The following is a 25,971-nucleotide window of genomic DNA, read 5'->3' as shown; positions in this document are numbered from 1 at the left end:
TCGGTGTATGGTGGCGCCGCCTAATTACTGTTTTTTGATGGACACTTTTCATACATAGAGATTTGGCTCCTTTATACAGTCTCCATGTCTGATAGGAATAGAATGTCACATGAGTCCTGCATATTTAAAACATTATAATATTATATATAATAAACATTTGGTTAACAATTGTGTACCGAATTTATAATAATGCATTGTAATTTTAATAATTTAATGTATGTGAATAATAATGTAATTTAGAATAGCAATGTAAATTACTATGACGTGTAAAATTTTAATTTTATTAATAAATGATTGTATTGTATTGTATAATAAAAGTAAACAAAATCTACCCTCAAATGGCTCCTTAAGTCAGTTGAGGGTAGATGATAACATCACATGATCAAATCATGTAGGTTAAAGTCAGGTTGTTCGGTGACAGATCCAGGCGGTTTTATATTTGGTTGGATAACCAATAAATGTTATAACTACCCGAAAATGTACAAATTGTTTGATTACCTTTATTTAAATACCTAAAGATGCAGAGATAGTTTGTAAGTAAAAAGTAGCTCTAGCAACAGTTTCGTGTAAAATGTGCGATAAAGATATCCGCGAATTCCGCCAGAGAGCAACTATGCCCCAATGTCGGCTGTAAATGAGGTTAGTGAATATATCATAGAAAGTTTATAATATGTGTGTAGATAAAGCAGTGTATGTAACTTTACATAATTCGGCATTAAAAAACTAGTGTGATTCTCACTTCGTTCGTTTCATAAACCTACACTCGTTTTTTACTGCCTTTCATTATGTAGCAGTCACATAATAGTAGTTTATATGCTACATTCTGATTTTTAAATGCTCGACCCATCAAAATTCCGACTGTCGTAATTAAGTACGAATGATGAAAATCACGAAGATTTATATCTCTGAAAACCCGAAAAGCCGAATTTTGTAAATTCCGAACCACATAATTCCGATTATAAAAATTCCGATGGTGACAAACACCGAATTTAACAATTACAATTTTCGAAATCACGAATTCCGAATTGCCATTGTTCCGAAATTTTAAATTCCGAACCACATAATTCCGATTATAAGAATTCCGACAGTGACAAACGCCGAATTTAATATTTACGATTTTTAAAATCACGAATTCTTAATTGCCCTTATTCCGAGTTTTATAATTCCGAATTCACGTGATTCCTATTTTAAATATCCCAATTTTTAAATTGGCAACAGTTCGTTTTCGTGGGGGTCGCAGTTCTAACTTAACCTAACCCACTTTTCTGGCAACAGTTCGTTTTCTTGGGGGTCGCAGTTCTAACCTAACTAACCCACATCTGGCAACAGTTCGTTTTCTTGGGGTTCGCAGTTCTAACCTAACCCACTTCTGGCAAGAGTTCGTGTACTGCGGGGTCGCAGTTATAACCTAACCTAACCCACTTTTCTGGCGACTGTTCGTTTCTTGAGGGACGCAGTTCTAACCAAACCCACTTTTCTGGCGACAGTTCGTTTTCTTGAGGGTCGCAGTTCTGCCGAATTTTTATGCCAAAAATATTTTGTGCCGAATTTAACGTGATGCGGCACGACAGGCACCCGTAATAATTACTAAAACGCGAGTCTTTATTTGAATATTACGGATTTCATTTTTTCGACCTTATAAAAGACCGAGTTTCTGAATACCGAATTATTTTATTTCCGATCGGGCAACGATTTTTCGGACTTTAAGAATTCGGAAATAGCACATTCGTGATTTTATTCTATCGTGTTTATAAAAATCGTAATTTTGCTATTTCGGTCTTTTAAAAAATCGGGATTATGAAAATCGTGGTTAATAAAATCGGAAAAACATATTTCGAAATATTTGGGTGTTTCTACTAATACTACTACTACAATGAATAATGTTTTTAACTACTGATGTACCTACCCGAGTTTCCCTTTTAAATTCATCCGATCACTTCATTAAATTCTAGAATAAGTCCGTGTTAACATGTCCCATGTAAATAAATGGTTTCTGATTAGTAAGCCTTTTAAATGAGTCCTTTTAACCAACGTCAATAAGGATTATCGATTGCAATTCCGTGTGAGTAGTAGCGCGCAGGCGCGACGCACAGATAGCCGCGGGCGCAGCTATCCGCGGACACAGACACTGCATTAGGCTCCTACGCCTGCCTGAGGCGGCTCCTTTGCTCCTGCCATAAACGCATTTAACATATAATCACGCCTGCATTTCTCTTTTGTGTGCACAAAACAGGACTAAAAGAAGCCCTAAGATTGTTAATTATTTTATAGAGACCTGCTATGGCATAGCGTTTATTCTCTAGAATGCTGCGATCAATAAGGAATTAAATAAACGATATCTATTATTCGTTATGCAAAACTATTTTTTACAATTATGTATCTAATAATGTTTTCATATTTGTACAGTGTCCATAGGTATTTTTACGTGTTATGAGCCACCGTCAGTCCGTCGGTGACTACAAGTTTTTAGCCCATTTGATGGTAAGCACAGAACCTCACATGCGCATTGCTGACCCTAACTCTCGACAGTGCAATCCATAAAATTAATCTTTAAAAAAAAAGTAAAACCGACTTCAAACGGGAAAAAATAAAATATTATCTCGTTTTATATGCGCTAGCAAACTGATACGTTTGAAGTCGGTGCCAAGCCAAAACTTAAAAGCGTCAAGTTGCCGTTAAACCTAATGTCAACCCTGGTATAGTTTGATAAGAACAAAATAATAATTATTGTTATTATTTAGCTTGGCACCGACTTCAAACGTATCCGTTTGCTAGCGCATATAAAACGAGATAATATTTTATTTTTTCCCGTTTGAAGTCGGTTTTACTTTTTTTTAAAGATTAATTTTATTTTTCCATTTTTAGTGTTTTTCATCTGTCTGGCCAAACTGTCACTATAGGTAAACATTTTTGCACTTCGGGTAAGTTTCAAGTTTCAAGGTCTGGATATAAGCTATCAAGATTTGAGGGGTTGGACCTCATGGAACCCATCATCAGAACTAGACCTTAGACAAATGTTCCTTCAAAACTTACGTGTGCTTAACAAATATAACGAAGAGGACTTAAATCGCCAAAATTGAAATATGTGATGTTAAAGAGTCCCGTTCTGGTCATCATCAGGAGTTCCACTTCATCAAATGGTACTGTTTTGGATGAAAGTGCTTGGTTTGTTGATGAAAATACTAATACCGATATATGTATGCCTATAAGATTTAAGGAGTTACCTGGATTCCTAATGGATCCCTTCATCAAAACTGGGTTTTTACAAAAACGGGACCAACTAGGACCTATACAGGGTGATCAATCCAAATATTCACGCGAATACATAAAGAATATTGACCAGGTTCGATTCCCGGTTATGTATGAGTTAAAAAAAAGTTTCAATGTCATTATTATTAAATCTTAAATCGAAGCCATGGTTCCTAAGAACAGATGTCGCTATTTCTTATAGTTTCTGACTTCTCCCTTCTCACCCATTTGGATTGATCACCCTGTATACATTCAAACAAAAAATAATAATTCCAAATCGGCTCAAAAATACGGTCGAATTGATAACCTCCTCCTGTTTTTGAAGTTGGTTAAAAATTGTAATGTATGTTAGTTTCTTTTGGAGGCAATTGCAGATTTTATAAGTATAATTATGATTTGATGTTAATTTCTGTGCATCCTTATCGCACAAATACACGACTCCGAGCTAAATGCAATCTATACTTTGTTTTTTTCAGGGTTCCGTACCCAAAGGGTAAAAACGGGACCCTATTACTAAGACTCCGCTGTCCGTCTGTCCGTCCGTCTGTCTGTCACCAGGCTGTATCTCATGAACCGTGATATCTAGACAGTTGAAATTTTCACAGATGATGTATTTCTGTTGCCGCTATAACAACAAATACTACAAACCGGCCAAGTGCGAGTCGGACTCGCGCACGAAGGGTTCCGTAACATTACGGAAAAAAACAGCAAAAAAAATCACGTTTGTTGTATGGGAGCCCAATTTAAATATTTATATTATTCTGTTTTCAGTATATGTTGTTATAGCGGCAACAGAAATACATCATCTGTAAAAATTTCAACTGTCTAGCTATCACGGTTCATGAGATACAGCCTGGTGACAGACAGACAGACAGACGGAGAGACGGACAGACGGACAGCGGAGTCTTAGTAATAGGGTACGGAACCCTAAAAACATAATAATATAAATATTTAAATGGGGCTCCCATACAACAAACGTGATTTTTTTTGCTGTTTCTTTCCGTAATGGTACGGAACCCTTCGTGCGCGAGTCCGACTCGCACTTGGCCGGTTTTTTTTAAATCTGTATACGCCTCCTGGGGACGCCGATTTGTTGAGCAGATTGGCGCTTGCGGGTAGCGTGCATGCGTGGGCGCGATTGACTCGTCAGCGGCTATCGGGTCACTTAGCGCTGCGCTTGCGCGGCGGCGCGGGCGGCGCGCCCGCTTATCGTCGCGGGCCTGCGCTGCCCAAGCTACTCGCGAGGATTCACTTAACTTTATTTGCGGAAGTAACTAACTACAGCCAGAGTTGGGCGTTATCTAGATACTTTTTTATCTAGATAATTATTTCAAATAAATTTATTCGAAGATAAATTCAATCACAAATAGTGCGTTGACAACTTTTTATTTAGATAAATTATCTAGATGAAGATAACTGACCTCGTTTGTTATTGAAGTAAGCTTATAATATTTAATAAATTTATAGAATGTCACGTCGGGTCAAACCGTCACACTGTACTACTGACATTCATCTTTTATTTAAAATTTATATAATTTATCTAAATAAAAATGAAACTGATCTAGATAAATTCAAAATAACAAGTGACGGATTATTTAGTTATTTCAAATAAAAGATGATTTTGTTATCTTCCCGGTTATTCGTAAATAGATAATTTTTACCCAACTCTGCCTACAGCTTAAGTTTATAATGTTCCAATACCTAGCATTTAGATAGATATAATTCATTAGAATACGATCTATCCAAGACAGGCAAAGCGAGGCGCAAGGGCACTATACCTACCTTTTCTCGAAGCGCTTCGTCGTTTTTTTAACCCTCTTAACTTGGGTTTGGATTATACCAGATAAACAAAATTCTCGGGATATGATGTCATTAGTGGACTTATTGAGCATAAAAAATTCATCAATTACATAGCCCTTATACTTTACATTTTATTCATATCTAAAAAAAAACAGATTTCTTCAATCACTCACTCACTCACTGATGATCATCAAAACCTTTAGGGTACTTCCTGAAATCCTAGGAAGCTGAAATTTGGTATGTAAGATAGTCTTAGTACACAAACAACAAAATAATTCAAAATCTTGATATTTTTAGCCCCTAGGGGGGTGAAAAGGGGGATGGAATTTTGTATGGGGAATTAATAACCGCTGAACCGGTTTAGTTGAAATTTGGTATGTAGATTAAGATAGTTTTGCATCTTTTTAACCGACTTCCAAATCTCAAAAAGAAGGTTATCGATTCGGTTGTTTTATTTTTTCATATCTCCGTCATTTCTGGACCGATTATGAAAATTCTTATTTTTGATATATATATGTATATACAGATTGGTCCCGTTTTTGTTAAAAGCATACTCCTCAAATGTTAAAAGCATACATATAGTTATTTTAGTATTTTCATCAACCAATCAAGCTTTTACATTAAAAAAGTGACATTTGATGAAGTGGAACTTCTGATTATGATGATGAATGGAACTCTTCAACGACGCATAAGTTCACGTTAGGCTATTTGTCCTCTTCGTTATGTTTGTTAAGCAAGTTAGGTTTTCAAGACACATTTTTTGTCAAGCTCGAGTTCTGATGATGGGATGCATGAAAAATTGAGGGAACTCCTCAAATGTGAAAGGCATACATATAGTGATTTTTAGGGTTCCGTACCCAAAGAGACCCTATACAAAACGGTAAAAACGGGACCCTATTACTAAGACTCCGCTGTCCGTCTGTCCGTCCGTACAGACGGACAGCCGTCTGTCCGTCTGTCTGTCTGTCACCAGGCTGTATCTCATGAACCGTGATAGCTAGACAGTTGAAATTGTCACAGATGATGTATTTCTGTTGCCGCTATAACAACAAATACTAAAAACAGAATAATATAAATATTTAAATGGGGCTCCCATACAACAAACGTGATTTTTTTGCTGTTTTTTTCCGTAATGGTACGGAACTCTTCGTGCGGGAGTCCGACTCGCACTTGGCCGGTTTTTTGTATTTTTATCAACAAATCCAGCATTTGCATTTAAAAGAGTGACATTTGATGAAGCGGAACTACTGATAATGATCAGAATGGAACTCTTCAACGACACATAGTTCACATTTGGCGATTTGTCCTCTTCGTTACGGTCCCGGACACAAACTTGGACCCTGACTCGGCCCCGGATCTGGACATGGACCCTGGTCCCTAGACCTGTAACCAGCCTAGGACCCAGACCCGGACTCGTACCCGGACCCCGACTCGGACTCGGTCACGGACCGAACTTGGACCCGGACACGGACCCGGACCCGGATCTGGACATGGTTCTGGACCTGAACCTGAACCTGAACCCGTACTTAGACCCGGACCCGGTCCGGGACCCGGACCCGGACCCGGAAATGCTACAAGAAAAGTGGGTTAGGTTAGGTTTGAACTGCAATCCCACATGGAAGTCGGTTTTTTTCTTAAAAATTATTTCATGTAATAGTTTTGATGGGATTCTATTTTCTTTATACAATATACAAGTTCCCAATGGATTCTTCGTCTGTAAACAATGTAAGAGTATTTATACTCAAAATTTACCGCAATAATCTTTTTCTTTTTAAATAGGTATCTTGTTGTGTAAAGTGGACGTTATGTTTACCTAAACAAAATAGTTAATATTATAGATTACAGAAAGATCATTACAGATTATATTGGCGGATAATTTACATTACAAACTCTGGGTGGCATTCAGTTTGTCTAACACAAATCTAATTCGAATCCAATCTGATTATGAGCGATGGCTCTGAAAAAAGGCCCTTAAGGGGTTCCTGCACACTTCCTGCAGAATCAACATTTATATTAAAATATAAGTTTTAATCGTGTATTCTGAAATTATATACATACAGATCATTATGTGTATTAATTACACATAATAATTAAACTAAAGTCGCGTAATCATTTAATTATTGACAGACAAGTATAGTAAATTAGTAAACACAAGCAATCTATCTTTTATTTATATAAATGCGTGTGTCCTCACTGACTGATTCATCAACGCAGAGCCGAAACTACGAAAGAGATAGAAAGTACATTAGGTGGCATTTATAAAGTGTACAAGAGATAAGAAGCAATTTTGAAAAATATTATCCCCTAAGGGTGTTAAAAAGGGGATGAAAGCTTGTATAGGGATCAAGTTTTATATTAAGCTAGGACCTTGAAACTTCGTAATGACATTTTCATAAAATACGAGAAAAGGAATTTCAGGTTTTTTGAAAATTCACCCCCTAATAGGGTTAAAAAGAGGTTGAAAGCTTGTAACGGGAAGGATTTGAGTAGGGATTTGAAGTTAATAGGAAGAGAGTCATTAGAAATAACAAAAATAATTTTTGTGCTTTGAAAATTCAGCCCATTAGGGGTTGAAAGTATAGTTCGTGAAATAAATTCACGTGGACGAAGTCGTTGGGCAACAGCTAGTTCAGAATAAAGGGAAGGTGAGTAGACTAGTATAAATGGATGGATTCTAATTAGACATACGCGAGAGTGCGCGTCGCGCCGATATCGCGCACAGAAGCTCTTTCCAATCTATTCTTGTAATGGTAATAAAGCTAACTTTCTATCTTTTATTTACTGTCGCGGTGCTCACCCCTTTATCGCGATTGACAACGAGGCGGGTAATTGCACTTTGCTAACCACATACCTAGCTAAAGTTATATTAAAGTTTACTTGCATGTGGCTAATAGCTTAACTAAATAAATGTAACTAAACTTAGTAACATGTAATTATTAATTTAATATCACCTAAATACGTAATTTTTGAATTGTCAAGCATGATATTTTATACCTACGTGTTTATAGAGCCTAATCTTTAGGTACCTACACATATTTTATTATTCGACTTCGACTTGCGGGCATCAAATCTATTTAGAGGGGGAGGAGTGGCATGAAAGAGCCAGTTTTCTTTACGGAGGAAAAAGACTACTTACAATGAAAAAAATGCTAATTTTTTTTGTAAATTATTCTTTATTTATTTGAGTATATCATTTCGCACATAAAAATTAACGACATATGCATTTCAAAAAAATGTATCATCTGGCCCTTTCATCACAATTCGGTATTGAAAGAGCTGCTACAAGTTTTGTAAGAGCCGATTCATATTACAACGCGTAATATTTTATGAAAATTATCAAAAATAATAATACTTGCGACATAAAAAAAACTAATACAATTCTAACAATTTTTTTAAGTAATTCAAAATCCAAAAATTCAAATTCAGAATTATTTATTCCATGTAATTACTAAAAATTTTAAGAAAACTAATTCATCAGTCATTTTAAGTAATCATTTTAAACGCTTTAATCTTAGATTTAGATTCTAGATTTAGATTTATTTATTTCAGGATAAAAATTACACTATAAATTTGCATCAATGTCAAAATTATGCTTATCTTCTTATCATGATCGTCAAACATTACATACTAAAAAATACAAAATAAATTTAAATAATTTTCTCTCCCAATAAGGATCGTCATATAAGTATGTATAAACAAAAACATGTCAAAAATAGATGTCAATCTTAGCAATTTAGAATCATCATTAAATCTCAAACAAAATAAAATATCACAAAAGAAGTAAATGTCATTTTTAAAATACAATAAATCATTTGAATCATAAATAAAATTACATATAACATTACAAATTCAATTCCATGAAGTCACTTATAGAGTACAGAGGGTTATCCAACAAACTTAACATATTAATCAGTCATAGGTACATATACCTACTATATAACCTAACATATTAGCGGATTTTTTTATTATTAATAATAGTCTCTAAAATAAATCAAATAAAAACTAATATCTGCTATCAAAACCAACATCATTAAATCTTCAAGAAGTTCAAAAATTATATTGCTAACTGAGCTTACATATCTATCTATTCATTAAATATAAAGATCAGATTGTTAGGAACCTGGAATACATATTATTGTTATATCAAAATTAGAAACATTTCTTACAAAAATATCAATTGCCCCTTAATGCCACAAGACTCATGAGCTCAACGAAAACAAATTTTGCACTGAAACTGTTTTCATATGATTTGCTACAAACTGTGCAATCATCACTGTTTGTATTTGTTTTCGAGTATTTTTTGCTTCGAACAACCTTTTTTTTACTGCAGTATTATTTATAGAATTTTCCTGCAACTTCACCGACTGCCTCTTTAATTACCGATTTTTCAGGTCTTTTTCGTTTTTTATACCAACGTTATCCATAATGTTAAACAACGTTATTAATAATTTATTTAATTAAAAAAAAAATATATATATATATATATTTATTTATTTAATTTATTTTATTTCCAAAAATCTATTTAAAGGTTATGAAAGAACCAGTTATGAAAGAGCCGGCTTTTTGAATGCCCATTCATCCGGCTCTTTCACGAATTGTTCTCCCAAAAAATATAAACTTCAAAATAACAACAATATATATATATTACTACTGAATAATACTGAATCTATAATCCACTGGCCTATAATTGTTAACAATAAAATACCAAAAAACAACTTCAATGAAACAAAAAACTTACTTTTGAATGGCAAAAACTGACTCGATGTCTGTTAGTTTCAAATGCAAAAGGCAAATGTTTGTGGGTGACGGGAAATCAGTGTTGCCACCTAAAAATAGTATTGCCAACCAAATCTGTTCTAAAACTACCAAAATAATGCAAGTGGCTCTTTCAAAACCTGGCTCTTTCATGCCATTTCTCCACGAGTACTTTGTAAAAAAATACGGCAGACCAATTTAAAAAATGCCTTAGTAACCACACTATAGGTACACATTTATTTCGCGAACTCTACTCAGAACAAAGAACCCTAATGTATTCAACAGACATTTTATAGTTATTTGTTATACAAGGGTGCAAAGTTGTATTTTACCCGCGAGTGTGGAATTGAAACACCAACAAGCAAAAGGATTATATAGTTGAACCACGAGCGAAACACAACAAACACCCGTGTGTAACACAAAACTTTTCACCTCACTATAGTCACTATAGCAAGGAAAGTGCAACATGCAAATAAACAGCTCATAAATAAATAAGTCTTTATTTGTACACATTATAATCATCATCAGGTTAATTATACTCATCAATATCATCATATAGTATACTATACTACCATGTCCAGTAATGTTATAACATTATGTAAAATTTCTGTTGACATTGTTGACATTTCTGACGATGCGTTTTAAAATTGCATCGACTCAACTTGTGCGTTCAGAATTATTTTCAACACCATTACAAAAAAAAACAAATGTTTCTTATGGAATTTTAAGGTTTATGACTTAAAATCATTAAACAAATCTAAATTTGGTATTTTTATGGTTCCGTACCTCAAAAGGAAAAAACGGAACCCTTATAGGATCACTCGTGCGTCTGTCTGCCTGTCTGTCTGTCCGTCTGTCACAGCCTATTTTCTCCGAAACTTCTTCTCTGTCGTATCGCTCTTGACAGAGCGGTCGTGGTCACGTGGTCGTCCGCTTCGGTAGTAGAGGCGGACACAGCTCTTCGCACGATCTCCCGCCATCTCTCCCTGTTGGCAGACTGTCTAGCACACCCAGATACGCGGTTTCCCACTGCGGACTTTATTTGGTCAGTCCAGCGCATAGGTGATTTGCCGCGCGATCTGGTTCCCTCCATTCTGCTTTGTACGACCAGTCGCTCTATGGAGTCGTTATCTCGCCTGGAGACATGTCCTAAGTACTGTAGTATACGCGACTGTAATACGGTCGATAAACGCTGTGTGATGCCGAGCTCCTGGAGTATGGACACGTTGGTGCGGAAGTCCGTCCACGATATCCCAAGCATCTTCCTCCAGCACCACATCTCCAGGGCATCCATCTTCCCCTTTTCCAACTCGCGCACTGTCCACGTCTCTGCCGCGTAAAGAAAAATAGGAAATGCAAGTGTTCGCACGAGTCTGACTTTGGTAATGTTGCGATTCCTCCATACTTTCTTTAACTTCTCCATCGCAGTTCTGGTAATGGCCATGCGTCGTTTCACTTCATCTACGCAGCCTCCGCTGTTTGAGATTAAAGCCCCGAGGTAAACGTCACAGTTCGCAATCTGTGTCACGTTGGGCGAATTGCCATTGACGCGGTCCACGATCATAATCTTGGTCTTTGATCGGTTTATCTTTAGTCCAAACGTAAGGCTTATGCGCTCCATTTTGAAAAGTAATTCCTCCATAAGGTCAGCATTACTGGCAAATAAGGTGGTATCATCTGCGTACCGCAAGTTTGCAATTTTGTATCCACCAATCGCAACTCCATCAGTCCAGTCTTCGAGAGTGATTCGCATTACAAGCTCGGTGTAGACGTTAAATAGTAAAGGCGAGATTATGCATCCTTGTCGCACGCCCGCACTTGAATGGAAACTATCTGAGAGGAGGTTATCTGTCCGCACTGAAGCTGTTCCCCCTTCGTAGAGTTCCCTGAGCAGGTGTACGAGGTGTTGTGGTGTACCCATGTCCAGTAATGATTTCCACAACGTTGGCCATTTCACGGAGTCGAATGCTTTGGAGAAATCAACAAAGCATATATATGTCGGCTTGTTGAACTCCCGAACCTTCTCGATGACTTGGCGAACGATAAGAATTTATTCGCGGGTTCCTTTTCCTTTCACAAATCCGGCTTGCTCTGGCGCAATTTCTCTGGACAAATATGCTTTCAGTCGCTCGTTTATGATGTGTAACATTATTTTGCTAGCGTGTGTTATCTGAGCAATGAGTCGAAAGTTGCTACACTTCTTCGTGGAACCCTTTTTATGGAGGGGCATGAAGACCGTGTGGGCCCACTCAGTGGGCCATTTGCCTGTAAGCCAGATCTTGTTGCAGATGATGTGGAAGATATGCACGCCACGCTCTCCCAATGCTCGTATAGTTTCAATTGGGATTTCATCTTTCCCTGTGGCCTTCCCATTCTTAAGATGTTGGATAGCGGCTCTTACTTCTGACTCAAGAATATCCGCTTCGATCATGTCCCTGGCAGGTTCCGTGGGTGCGAAATTTCGCGACTGAGGGTCTTGAACAAGGACTGACAATAATTCCTCCAAGCTTCCGAAATTTTGTCCAGTTCAGTGACTACTAGGCCATTTTGATCTTCGACGGCCCAGGTTTTGGACGGCAACGTTTTCGTAATGAGGCGGATCTTGTGATATAGGTCTTTTGATTGATATCTGTCTGCATGCGCCTCAATTTCATGACACAAATTGCGCAGGTAGGTGTTGTGATCTTGTCTGCATTTAAGTTGAATCTGTGCAGACATCTTATTAAGATCCTTAATATCAGCTCCCGCCGCTTTCATCTTCCGCCGTTTTTCTACAAGATCAAAAGTGGCATCAGTCATCCAGTGCTGTCTTTTGTGAGTTGTAATTGGTGGAGCGGATTTCGTGACAGTTGTAGTAATGAGCGTCTTAGCTCGGTCCCATAGTGCACCGGGTGTTTCGTTAGCAAAATCTGCTTCAGACCATTGTGACCAGTTCTACTCGGCAATCCAACGGAATCTCTGAACATCCTTCACCTCCAATTTCCTCCGTTTTCTAATCGTTCTAGTTGCTGTTAGCTTGAGCTTTAGCCTACAAATCAAAAGTTGGTGGTCAGACCCGCAATCAGCCCCAGGTAGCGTATGGGCATTTGTTACAGATGATCTTCATCGCGACCGAGTCATAATGTAATCTATTTGATTGCGAGTTTTCCCATCAGGCGATATCCAATTGTATAGCCTTCGAGGGTGGTGTTGGAAAAGGCTATTCACAATCAGCAGGTCGTTTTCAGAAACGAATTGTAGTAAGCGTTCACCTCGTTCATTCCGTTTCACGAGCCCAAATCTCCCCGCGCATTTGCCCAGCTGGTGAGCGTTTTCTCCAATTTTAACGTTTAAGTCTCGCAGGATGACCAATAACTCTCTATTGGGTACCTTCGCTATTGTGGATTCTAGTTCGGAGTAAAACTTCTCGATTGCTCCATCACTTGCGGTAGAGATGGGGGCGTATACTTGAACAATGTTCATAGGTGAAGCTTTTATCTTAATGCTGATAATCCGGTCGCTTACCGACTCGTACCCCATCACACATTGCTTCAGATGCAAAGGTATTAAAAAGGCCACGCCGTTGCTGCTCTTGATGTCGTTGCCAGAAAAGTAAATAACGTGGTGGTCTGTCAATAAATGTCCGCTGCTTTTCCAGTGGGTTTCGCTTAGGCCACAGATGTTCACACCGACTCTGACTACTTCTAGTTCCAACACCTTAAGTTTTCCAGGTTGGTTTAAACCGCGCACATTACAAGTTCCTATCGTCTAAAGGCATCGTAGTTTGATGAATTTTCCAGTTGTAGAATTTCCATGAGGGGCCTGGTCTCCTACCCCGCCATGGCCGGTAGCCTGTTTCACACCGCGCGCCCCGGACGCAGCACGGCGCCGGTCGCTAATCGGTTCGCAGGGCGATCGTGTCTCATTTGCGTGTGCTCTCATGTGACTTTCTTGGGAATGTAGTCGCAGTGGTTTCCCATTTCCTTCTGCGCCAAATATTTTAGGAAATATTTAGTCTCTAAGGCTCGCTGTAGCCTCTTCAACTTCAGCTGGACTGAATGGTTATGCCGCCATTTGCTCGGTCGCCAGTGCCCCTTCGGTTATCTAGCAGGAGGTACCACGGTCGTAAACCGCCGCAATTACGCGCGTGCAGGTGGGGTTGACATTTGGGGTGGATAGATGATGTGCTTCTTCTCCCCCTTACTCTCCGAAACTACTGGACCAATTAAGTTGAAATTTGGTACATATACGTAAGTTTGTCACCCAAAGACGGACATGTAACGTAAACAAATGAATTTTAAACATTGGGGCCACTTTTGGGGGGTAAATAAGAAAATTAAAAAATAAAGTTTATAAAACTATATCGTGTTACATAGTTTAGAAGTTATTTAAGAAAATAGCCAAAAAATTACCATCCCCCCCCCCCCCTTTATCTCCGACACTACTAAAATTTTGAAAAAAAAATATACAAACTAGCTCTTTACCTAAAGATCACAGGAAACCCTATTAGAAATGTGCAGTCAAGCGTGAGTCGGATTTAATTACTTAGTTTTTGATTCGACCCCTACGGATTTTTCAAGACATCTCACGTTTCACATAAAAAATAGCTACATTGTTAAAAATTGTGTAATGTACGGAACCCTTGGAACGCGACTTCGACTTGCACTTGGCCGTTTTTTTTTTTAAATTAAATTCTCAAACCATTTATTTAATGATAATTAATATCGAACGAACCGTTATTATGATGAGCGTTTTACGTTTTGGTTTGTTATCTGTCAAAAGCTATTACTTAAACACGCTTCAAGGTCAAATTACTTTCCCCACTAGTGGATAAAATGCGTTTTTACCCGCTTGTTTTAAAGGGTAAAACACGGCTTTCCGAGCTAGTGAGGGGAAAGTATAATATAATAGGTATAGCTACGAATACGTTGCAATTGCTGTACCGACAACTTATTTTATTGTATGTAGTGAACAGTAAGTGCCAATCGGTTATGTAGTCTGTTCCCGTAATGCACAATCGCTATAATAATGGGTATAATGGGTTGACTCCATCTATAATCGCTCTCCCCTGAGAACTTGAAACGAAGAAATTAACAGAAACCGACTGCTTCATGAGAACTATTTACCTATTATTGAAATGTTCTCTAATGAGGGGATCGTTCTATATATAATAACAGGTTACGTTTTTTAATTCAAGTTCTCGATAATGTATGCTAAATAAATCTGTAAAGGGTGACTTTTAATCATAACGGTTATAACGATATCGTTTAATAATGGGAACAATCTTAAAGCACCACTGTTAACAACAATTTTTTTTTCATTCAACCAACATTTTTTTCTTCCTAATTATATTGTTATTAAAATTTAGTTAGCTAATTAAATAGAGAAGAATCATCTTAAAATCATTAGGGGATGTAAATGGGTATTGGTTAATGGAAATTAATGGAAAAGTGCCCGGGCCAGTAAGCATGGCTAAAGGGTGGTCGGGAACAGTGATGCGACGAGCGTGGCGAACCGCCCGCGCCCGCGCAGGTAACACACATGCTCTATTACAAAGCTTTTTGCTAAGCCTGTAATTTACTAAAGGGATTGATTAAATTGAGTTTTGGGCCATGACACTAGACCGTTTCATATACCCAACAATATAGGGTTGTGGAATGTAGCCAATCGAATACTATGGTGCTAACTTAATAAGCTCGTCCACTAAGACCACTAAATATCCATTAAAAGCAGCTAAATAGGTATACATATGTATAATTTTAATACAGAAATGAGTCTGCTGACTATTTTTTTACAAGTTTTCATATTCATCAACTACCGAGTCGTGGAGAGCTTTCTAACAAGTTTTAAAAGCACGGCGACTCTATCATTACTTTATTAGGGAGTTTCTATATGGACAAATTGGGCAACTAGATACTTATCGATGAGTCATACATTAAGGAATTGTGTCGTCAAGCTTAAAAAGTACATGCTAAATCTACTCCAGCGAGTAGTTAAAAGGTTGATTACAAAGTTTTAAGGGAAAAGCAGTTTAAGTATACTACCATTGCAAAGTAAACAAAAACTTGTAAAAACCACGGCAAATATGCGCAATACGCACACACAACGAATGTGTGAAGTTTTGCAACAGAGCCGGCGTTAGAGCTGCGCCTGCGAGTCCAGATGCGCACGTGCGCGCACACCGCGCAGGTGAGGGCGCAGACTGCCTTTTCTACGAACCTTACACTCATTGTGTAAGTTTAAACGATGCTTTGACTGTAACGGTCCCGAACAGCTGGCTGACCCACCACTAAATCAAAATCGCACTTTGATAACTATGACGTGAAAGGTATCGAGTATCGACTGTAAAAAGTATTACAATATATTTAATAGTACGGTACTAAATACCCTAAATGCTTAGTTTAAATATAACTGCACGTGTTAGTTATGCTAAGGTAATAAGAAGAATATCTAGTTACAAAAGTATTTTGGCTTAGGTACTTATGATAACTCAATCTCTCTCTTTTGCCTTAAGGTTGACTGGTAGCCTTTTGGAATTAAGTCCGCCTTTTGTACGAAAAGTTTTCTTTTGTGCAATAAAGTTGAAATAACTAAATTTGCCCGTTAAAACATAGCTATCGTAAAACCCCCAAGTGTCCAGTACCTACCACAACTATGGTCAGTAAGTTCAATACATAATTAGTATAAATAGTAAGTGTACTTTTTGGATTTGTCAGTTTTTTTTCCTAAGTTATTGTTATAGATATCTTGCCATAGATATACGACATTTGAATAATAGTATGTACGTATGTAAAAACTTTATTGTACATAAGACAGATTACAAACACAATAAAAGAACAAAAATATATACAATGTACAAATAGCCACACCTGAACGAAGATATTCGAGTTAATTTTGGACCATAGTTAAGAGCTTTTGGACTATAGTTGGGTGGTTTACGATACTCAGCTCTGGTTTTTTTTCAAAGATCCGAAAATGTTAAATTCAAAAATAAATCACATTTTTCCCTATACATATAATAGGTATATATATTAACAAAACTTGAATGAAAGGGGTTTCCCGATAAATAATACAAAGTTACCCATTAAAGGACTGTTGCTTAATTCTATCCCTAGTACTATGTTCTGTCTGAACAGACAGCCTAAGCATATATTATATCAACAATAGCAATGTACGTAAATGTAGCGGTCAATTAAACTGTACTACTAATAATTCAGCAACAAATTCTTACGAGTGCTTGTTTACTTGGGTTAGGTTCGTGTGACAGCGTAGATACAGTTGCGCTAAGGACCGGTGTGTTTACAACCATCTTACGTTTGCAGGCGCTCGTACTAAAGAGCAAGGGATTTGTAACCTTGCTGGTTCAGAAGTAAGAGGCGTGGGTCTGTGTCTGTGGGATTAGTATAAACAAATAAGAGTATGCTGTAGCGTAGAGCTTACTCACCGGTCGCACGTGCGCGGCGCGCCGGAGCGCCCGCGCCGCCGCCGTCGGCCTCTAATCGCTGCGAGATTAGTGCCTCCACTAACAATCATGTCGATAACTGCAACTCGCACTGCAACTGACAAGTGACTATTGAAGTGCAGAGCACAAAACACAGATACGGCATACGCCAAATACGTACACTAATCAAAACTGCCTTTTGGGTCCTCATAAATATATCATGTAAATAATGACTGCTTTTCCATGAATTTACCCCTGAAAATAAGCATTTTGCCATTACTATCAAATTAATCGAATCAGATTATAAACATATGTCGACTGCGTTTTAATACTTAGTTATTTTACTTTTAAATAATTATGCTTACCTACATGTATATCTATGAGATGATATTTTTATATAGGTATCTCATTCTCTACAATAAAAAATGGTGGCCTCCAGAAGTTAATCCTTTAAAACAACCTCATTTGATTGCCCCATATTATATATAGATTACTTTTGTAATGTTCGGACAGTTCATCGATAAGTCACCAGGCTCTAGCGTAGTTCTCCGCTCGTAAACATCGGACATTTAACACACAGTGGTCGCCGCGATTATAAATAGATTGCTACGATACAGCCGACGTGTTTACAGGCCGTATCCGTCGATAGTCGATACCTCCGCACCGATCGACGTGCTATTAATTCGCGGATTTGACTCCAGGCTTGACAAATAAGCTGTGATAGTGATTGATTTGAACATTAAAGCATTTATTACGCATTGAAACACGATTTTAGAATGGATATTTGTTACAAAATTACTAACTTTTAACTGCGTCCGTTCTTGCAAAAAATATAAAATTTAATTGCAGACTGTACAAGAAGTTTCTGCGAAACATGTTTTTTCATGGGTACATTTATAGATAAAAAAATAATGAACGCAGAAATGTTATTTTTTCCTCTAGCATAAAAACAGAACGTGTCACTTAACATCTTCAGTAAGTTAGCGGACCTATCAACAACTAGAAATAATGATGTACCATGTACCTCTAAGTGTATATGGGATTGCGTGTTGGAAACGAATTGTAAGCAATACCTTGGAGCTTAGAGCGTGGTGCAAGTCGCAAGAGGCAAGTGTTTGTCTTTAAATCGTTAGTTATTTTAACATTGCCTTCATTTTTAATCCTGCAAATGGCAGTGACTAAGAAGAGGTAGATGCGACACCCGGGATCAATGATGTGGCTACGCGCAGGTTAGCGACCCGCAGCGCTCGCTCTGGAAAGTTGCCTCTTGTGTCTCATAAACTCGCAAAGTCGAGAAAACTTACGAACGTCATGGGTCGTAAGGTGCTCAACCACCTACCGGCTGACATACTGCTGCACCAAGTGCAACTATATTTAAGACTAAGCTCAAAAAATGGCTTCTTGAGCAGGCGTTCTACGACCATAGGCAGTTATTCTCCAGTACATCTCCTGGAACCTCCGAATGTCAAGTCAGTTATGCACCAACTATTTTCAGTAACTTGTAATATGTACTTACTATGTACTACAATTGTATTCGTTCTGTGCAATAAAAACATTTTTATCTTATCTTTATCTTTACATAGTTGTAAGTTGTAAGACGCTCTAATAATAAGAATACTATTTGAAGGGTACACGGAATGACATGACATGTCTAGTCACTTTAGTAACATTTTGAGTAATCGAGGTTTAAAAATTTGGAACCATGTCAAAATGTATGGTAACTCCGTGACCAGGTCTTTTTTAACTAAAATAAAATTGTGTTACTTACATATTGCAGTAAAACAAATACTTCTGCACAACACGTATAATTTGTAAAGCACTTCCGAATACCACTAAAAAAATCTACATATGGAATTTAAAAAATTAATATAAAACCAAAACAAATTATTTTTCTGACGGTCCGCTTTCCGCACTGGCGTGAACTGATTACGTGCGAAAGATAACGGCGTATAAATTTAGCTGTAGAAGGAAAGAAATGGATTAATGAGATGGAGATTATGGACGATAATGGCTGTTTCAACGGGTGATAGGTGCCTAAATTTAATGCCGAATATTAGTTTCGCCTGACAATTAGGAGCAATTAGAATTTTGAAAATGCCATAAAGAAATGCGGAATACGGATAACAGCGGCTTTACAGAATTAAAAGAAATATGGCACAAAAAATAACAATTAACAATTATAGGGTTATTAAACGGGAACCGATTCAATAACGTTAAAAAATATTCAAGCTCCGTAGACGATGACAATTTGCTAGTTCCTTTCCACAAAAAACGTTCGGCCAACCAAAGCTGTACCGTGACCTACCGAACCACGCAGTATGCGGGCTCGTGTCCTCCGTGGGTCTGATACCTGACCGCCGGTCGACGACCATCCACTGCCGACTGCCCGTCGGCGGCTGCGCCCCGTTGTTGATACGGCCACCACGCACCACCGGAGCACTGCTCGACGGTGGCCTTAAAAAGCTCCTGGTGCAGGCAACTACGGCCAACAAGGCCGCGGAACGACGGGAAGAAAAGCGCACTCCAAGTTATTATTGGCAACTTCAGAAGAAAACGTTCCTCTCGATTAAAAGGTTAACTTGACGAAAACAAGGAAAAAAATTGAAAAATATTCGCGGACCACAAACAGATCTTTCCACGTCAATCTCAAAATCCATCTGAAGTCCCCCAAAGAAAACAAATTTCTTCTTTCCGAATCAGAATTGAAATTCAAAATTCAACGCAATTGTAACCTGCCAATATCGAAAATATCAGTCCAAAAAAGGTTCCATGTGTTTTTTTAGAGCGCCATCTAAGAGAATTCCGCGCTAACGATAACCCACTAGCCCTCGCACAACAAACAACAAAAAAAACCCGAAGAAATACGCAACCTACGTTGATATGGAAGAAGTTCCAACAACCACAGGTAGATGGCAAAAAAATATAATATGTAGCGAACGCTACAATATATTATACAGTGGTAGCAAAAGATATAACTAATAGTTCATTAAGAGCTCGACATTTTGAAATGAAAATCTCATTTTCAGAAAAAAGTGACTAAACATGTCCTTTCCGTGTACCTTTCATTTGTAATATATTTTATCTTAATGTCGACATGTAATGAAATACTACCAATAAATAGTACATTACTACAGAGGCCGGGAAGGAAGGGGTTGCCGGTCGAATAGAATGGCCGAATAGTTATGAGGCCGACAACCCGTTTTCACGCCGATGTATGTATAGTGCTTTTCTCAAACGTTTAATATAGGTATATAGTTTGTCAAAGGACTGTCTTATTTCAAACATAGACAGAGAGAATCATACTATCTTTGTCTTACACTAGTACTAACACCCAAAAGAAAAGGATGAGTATAGTTTTTTTTGTTCTTATTTACTAACAAGATTTGCTTGACCAACTATATATTATATCAATCAAATATCGATTTTTTTTTAAACTAGGAGTATTCCAGCTTCCAGCGTAGCAAAACCGTCTCGTGTGATGCGGAAGGGTCCTGGATTTTCCCCAGGCTACCATCCCCCCACACAGTCCTACCGCTCGAATGGCCATAGTGCCATAGAGCCTGTCAGGTTAAAAAAAATATGGCTGAATGCCATGATGGTGTGCCACAATTATATGTGAAATAGAAATTAAAAAAAGCCACTTCCCGGCCTAGGCCTGCAACTTTGTATGAAATTTCATTACAGACCTCTCGTCTAGCCGCGCCTGAAACGTGATACTTCCCAGCCTAATATAAAGAACGTAATATCAATATTACATAGCATGTTTGAGAAAATTAATATGAATATGTTTGTTTACTTTAAACTTAAAAACAAACACAAGTAAAGAAAATAATGTAGGGTGGGAATAAAACGTTTTAGGGGGTTCACTCATGGTACGATTTATCTTTACAATACGTCGTTACAAACCGATCGAAACGACTAATCGGTAGTGCATGTTAATATCGTTAACGATTTACTTAATCGAAGACGATATCGGAAATCGCAGCAAAAAACTTCTTCAAAAGCACTCATTCATCCTAGTTTGTTATTATTTAATTTAAATATACCATATACGAGTAAGTACTTAGCTTCAATGGCTTCGTCTTTTAATTTCGGCAAGGCTGCAATTCTTACAGAATTTCCCAAATATGTCATAAATTGAATCCGTCCGAGAAACGTCCGGGTTGGGTTTTAGAAAGCGTCCGGATAAAACCCAGACATTTTTTATCGGTAAAAATACTTCTCTATTGTCTGGGAAAAAATGCGATTCACCCATCGAAAAGGCCTAGCCGAGATGACAATATTTGATAGAAAACTTGAATCGAAACCAAAATAATGTATAAAATATGTAGTCACGTGACTTTTTGTAATGTCATCCCGATACACTAACTTTTCATTTGGCATTTGTCGTTGTACAATTGTCATTGCCAGCGATCCTAAACTTGAGCCGTATGTAATAGTCGGAGATGGAATCTGGCGGGCGCCGGCCGGCGATTGTTCTACTGTCCACGTCGCACGCAGCACGCAGCGGGCAACTAACCGAGCGTCATCAAACACGTAGAGGTTTCCATTACACCCGTCAGCTACCAATCATCAATAGAGGTAGGAACAACTTTCGTGCAAACTGATTTCTAGCTAGATAGGTGGTATACTAAGTTTAATTATATACAATGCCTATAAGGACGCTTACCTATTGGGATATAAATAGACCCCGTAGGCGCAATAGTACTTATAAAGTAGTATGTACCATAGGTCCATTTCTCTATCGGTATTAGACTAATATTATTAGTCCACGAACTGTCAAATCGTATGGGTTGCTATGACAAAGCACTAATAATATTAGACTAATATTAGTCCGTTTTCTATTGGGAGACAGTATGACATTTTCAAGGTCAAGTACAGAGCTTCCGGCGCTCAGAAAAAAAAACTGATGGGAAAATCTGGTTATCAGGTAACTAGATGATGCCCAATTCATTCCCCATACCAGTGTTTTAGGGTTCCGTAGCAAAATATGACGCAACACTTAAAATAATAAACTAAAGTAGTAACGAAACGCAAACAAACCCTCATACTCGTATTTTCATATTTTTTGTATTACACTTGGTTTATAATAATTTTTAAGAAAAAAAAATTCAATGTGAGATGCCGGTGAAAGATTTTTGTTGGTCCAATTTCGGTCCGGGTCCGAGTCCAAGTCGGGGTCCGGGTTCGAGTCCGGGTCTGGGTCCGGGGCTGGTTCCAGGTCTAGGGACCATTTCCATGTCCAGATCCGGGTCCAGGTCCAAGTCAGGGTCTAAGTTTTGATCCGGGTCCGTAACGAAGAGGACAAATCGCCAAACGTGAACTATGTGTCGATGAAGAGTTCCATTCTGATCATCATCAGCAGTTCCACTTCATCAAATGTCACTTTTTTAAATGTAAATGCTTGATGTTTTGATGAAAATACTAAAATCATATGTATATTCAGGTGACCAAATTTTTTTACAATTTTCAATGCATTCCTTGTCTAAATATAAATCTAAGGAAGCGGCAGATGTAGTTAACAAAGTGCTGCGAGACTAAATATCATCTCGTGTATTTCATGGTTTTGTGAGCAGGCCAATACAAGGGTCAGTAAGCCCAATTTTTGCGAAAAATGTATCCATTTTTAGGGTTCCGTACCTCAAAAGGGGAAAAAACGGAACCATTATATGATCACTCGTGCGTCTGTCTGTCTGTCCGTCTGTCACAGTCTGTTTTCTCCGAAACTACTGGAATTTGGTATACATATGTAAGTGTGTGACCCAAAGACGGACATGTAACGTAAACAAATGAATTTTAAACGTGGTGGCCACTTGGGGGGGGGGGGGTTAAATGAGAATTCAAGAAAATAGGCAAACAATTACCATTCTCCCCCCCCCCCCCCCCTTTATCTCCGAAACTACTGGGTCGAAAATTTAAAAAAAAATACACAAAATAGATCTTTACCCATAGATCACAAGAAAACCTACTAGAAATGTGCAGTCAAACGTGAGTCGGACTTAATTACCTATAACAAAATATAGTAATAGACGCTTAAGTTTAACCTATTTGCAACACCGTATTCCATACTCATACCTAAAAGACGTAACTCCTACTTTCCAAACCTGAATATTTATTAATTTACCAAGGTTATTAAGGCAGCTTACTTGAACTTACTGACTCTCGGCAAGTCAATGTTTGATCCACTGGATAAAAAAATGTTATGTATCTTAAAGAACAAGGCCTGCTCTACGCGACACATAAAAATAGTTTGTTACAGAAACAAAAAAAATTAATTAATTAAATTAAAGAGGGTTGAAATTCCCGACGGAGGTGCTAAAAAAAAGACGTGCATATTTAATGCACATTGTCTCTCTTTCTACACTTGTCAACTGTGGGTTAGGTACAGCAGGAAAACGTACAGCGCCATCCGCGTGCAGTATAATAATATATTCCGGACACTGATGGGGCTTTCGCGTTCCTGCAGTGCCTCCACCATGTTCGCGGAAGCCAGAATCCCTGACTTCTTCGCAGTGGTACGCGCGCGTATTGCTTCTTTTTGGGAGGGGATGCGCCGCTCGCAAAACACCTTCCTTATGTCGGTGTATCGCAACATTAGTTGTCATATGTTTAGGCACTGGCTTTCCGTGCACCAAAACGGAACAAAAAATAGTGTAATACTATTTTAATTGTTTAACTTTTATTTTAAGTATTTTGTTTTTAGTTAAGTATTCCTTTTGGCATTGTAACTTTTAAATTGTATGTTGATATGGGTGTACAACTGTACGTGTTGCCTGAAATAAAACTTTATTTATTTATTTAATTTATATTTTTGTGGCACTTCGCTGCTTCATTAAAAAGCACGTAAATACGCAAAAGATGACAAAATCTAATAATAATTGTTTTTTAAATTCGTCATTAGTTTGTCTATTTGATAATATTGAATTTGTTTCAATAACTTTTAATTTATTTGATCATATGATGTTATCATCTACCCTCAACTGGCTTAAGACGGTTTGTTTACTTTTATTTAAATACCTAAAGATACAGAGTATAGGTATAAGGAGCCGTTTGGTATATGGTAGGCCGCAGTCCTTTCCGTGTCGATCGGACATTCAGATCCTGTTGTAATGACAGGTACTGTTTTGATAAGCGTTTTTAAATGGTGAGAAATTGTAAATAATGGATACATCCACAATAATAATACTGTTCGATTTCTTGTCAGCTTTGACTACAATAAACTTTCATTTAACAATACAATAAACAATAACAATATTATTTAGTTTACTAATCCGATCAAATATTGGTGCCGTCTGCTGCGGACATTAATTAAATTTGGTTATTGTGTCACTTTTAGCTAAGATTAACAATAATATGAAAAATCGGCCAAGTGCGAGTCGGACTCGCCCACGAAGGGTTCCGTACCATTACGGAAAAAAACAGCAAAAAAATCACGTTTGTTGTATGGGAGCCCCATTCAAATATTTATATTATTATGTTTTTAGTATTTGTTGTTATAGCGGCAACAGAAATACATCATCGGTGAAAATTTCAACTGTCTAGCTATCACGGTTCATGAGATACAGCCTGTTGACAGACAGACGGACAGCGGAGTCTTAGTAATAGGGTCCCGTTTTTACCCTTTGGGTACGGAACCCTAAAAAGTGACACACGCCAAACCAGTCGGTCGGCGGCAGCGACGCGACACGGCGCACGCGCTAATAACTAGTTGTAAATTATTAAACGAGTCGCGCCTGCGGCGCGCCGCGTCGCCACCGCGCCCGCGCCGCCCTGCCACTTGTTCCATTGTTTGCAATCACAACACAATTGCGGAAATAGTGACCGGCTGCTGACACCGACTGCCTACTAACTATTACAATTAAATTGTTATGAAATCAATCGCTTAGATCTACTCCAACAATAATAATAGAGTTCCGTTACGGAGCTTATTTGGAATAAATCGGAAACACAAACTGATTGATTGGACTGCTTTACATAAGTCGAATTGGAGTCTGGGCAATACAATTCTAAAGCAGTTAGTTTCACCGTACAATATCTTCTATGCAAGGCTTTTACGAAATAACAAAGAAAATGACGTGATTGGAACGTAAAGCCACTACCGGTACGGTAATTGTGGCACAGGATCAGTATCTGCACGAATGTGAATTTCGTAAGTCGATTGTGAGGTGGTCAAATTGATCGATGATGTGAAGCGTGCGCGCGCGCCGCGCGGGCTCCGCTTGTCAATTAGGTTAGCCGGGTTCAGGGCCTGGGCTCCAGTTGTTCTTATCTGCGTCCCGCTATCTCGCGACGTTTACGTAACTAACCTTAACAAGAGGAAAGCTATATACATCTTGCCAATACCCTATGTGCAACTCCATTATCTCTTCACCTTAAGCTTATGTGAATTATGGTTTCGATAGTATCTATAGGTCCTTTGAACAAAATGCCGTAGGTATATTCTTGAAACAATTACACATAAAAAAACATAATATCTTCGCAGATTGGCAGCTTAATCTGTAGAAATGAAATTAAAATATTTCTGGGGACAAAATAACAAAAATCGTTCCGCTCAAACAATCTCCCGATTGCAAAAAAACGACGACCTTCATTCATCTTTCACGATCCATCCTATTATGTAAACTCAATGAAAATAGTATAATGAAAATGTATACACCAAGCGGCACACAACTCAGCTTCTTCTATCTCGTTTTAACGAAAAATTTTGATAGATAAAAGCGAGATAACCGTATCAAAATAGGGTCGGA

The 25,971-nt window shown here is 37.9% G+C and overlaps 1 long non-coding RNA gene across 1 annotated transcript; it reads right to left on the bottom strand.

The window, feature by feature from the left end:
- Positions 1–310: 310 nt before the first annotated feature.
- LOC134741154 (uncharacterized) lies at positions 311–24,265 on the bottom strand. The gene is made up of 2 exons (XR_010127854.1): positions 24,228–24,265; positions 311–498 (listed from the first exon to the last, which is right to left on the bottom strand). It is a non-coding gene; the product is annotated as an uncharacterized LOC134741154 (long non-coding RNA).
- Positions 24,266–25,971: the final 1,706 nt, after the last annotated feature.

This window comes from Cydia strobilella, chromosome 4, assembly GCF_947568885.1.
Source record: "Cydia strobilella chromosome 4, ilCydStro3.1, whole genome shotgun sequence".
In the NCBI taxonomy this organism is placed as follows: Eukaryota; Metazoa; Arthropoda; class Insecta; order Lepidoptera; family Tortricidae; genus Cydia; species Cydia strobilella.
This window is presented reverse-complemented; position numbering and strand designations above follow the sequence as displayed.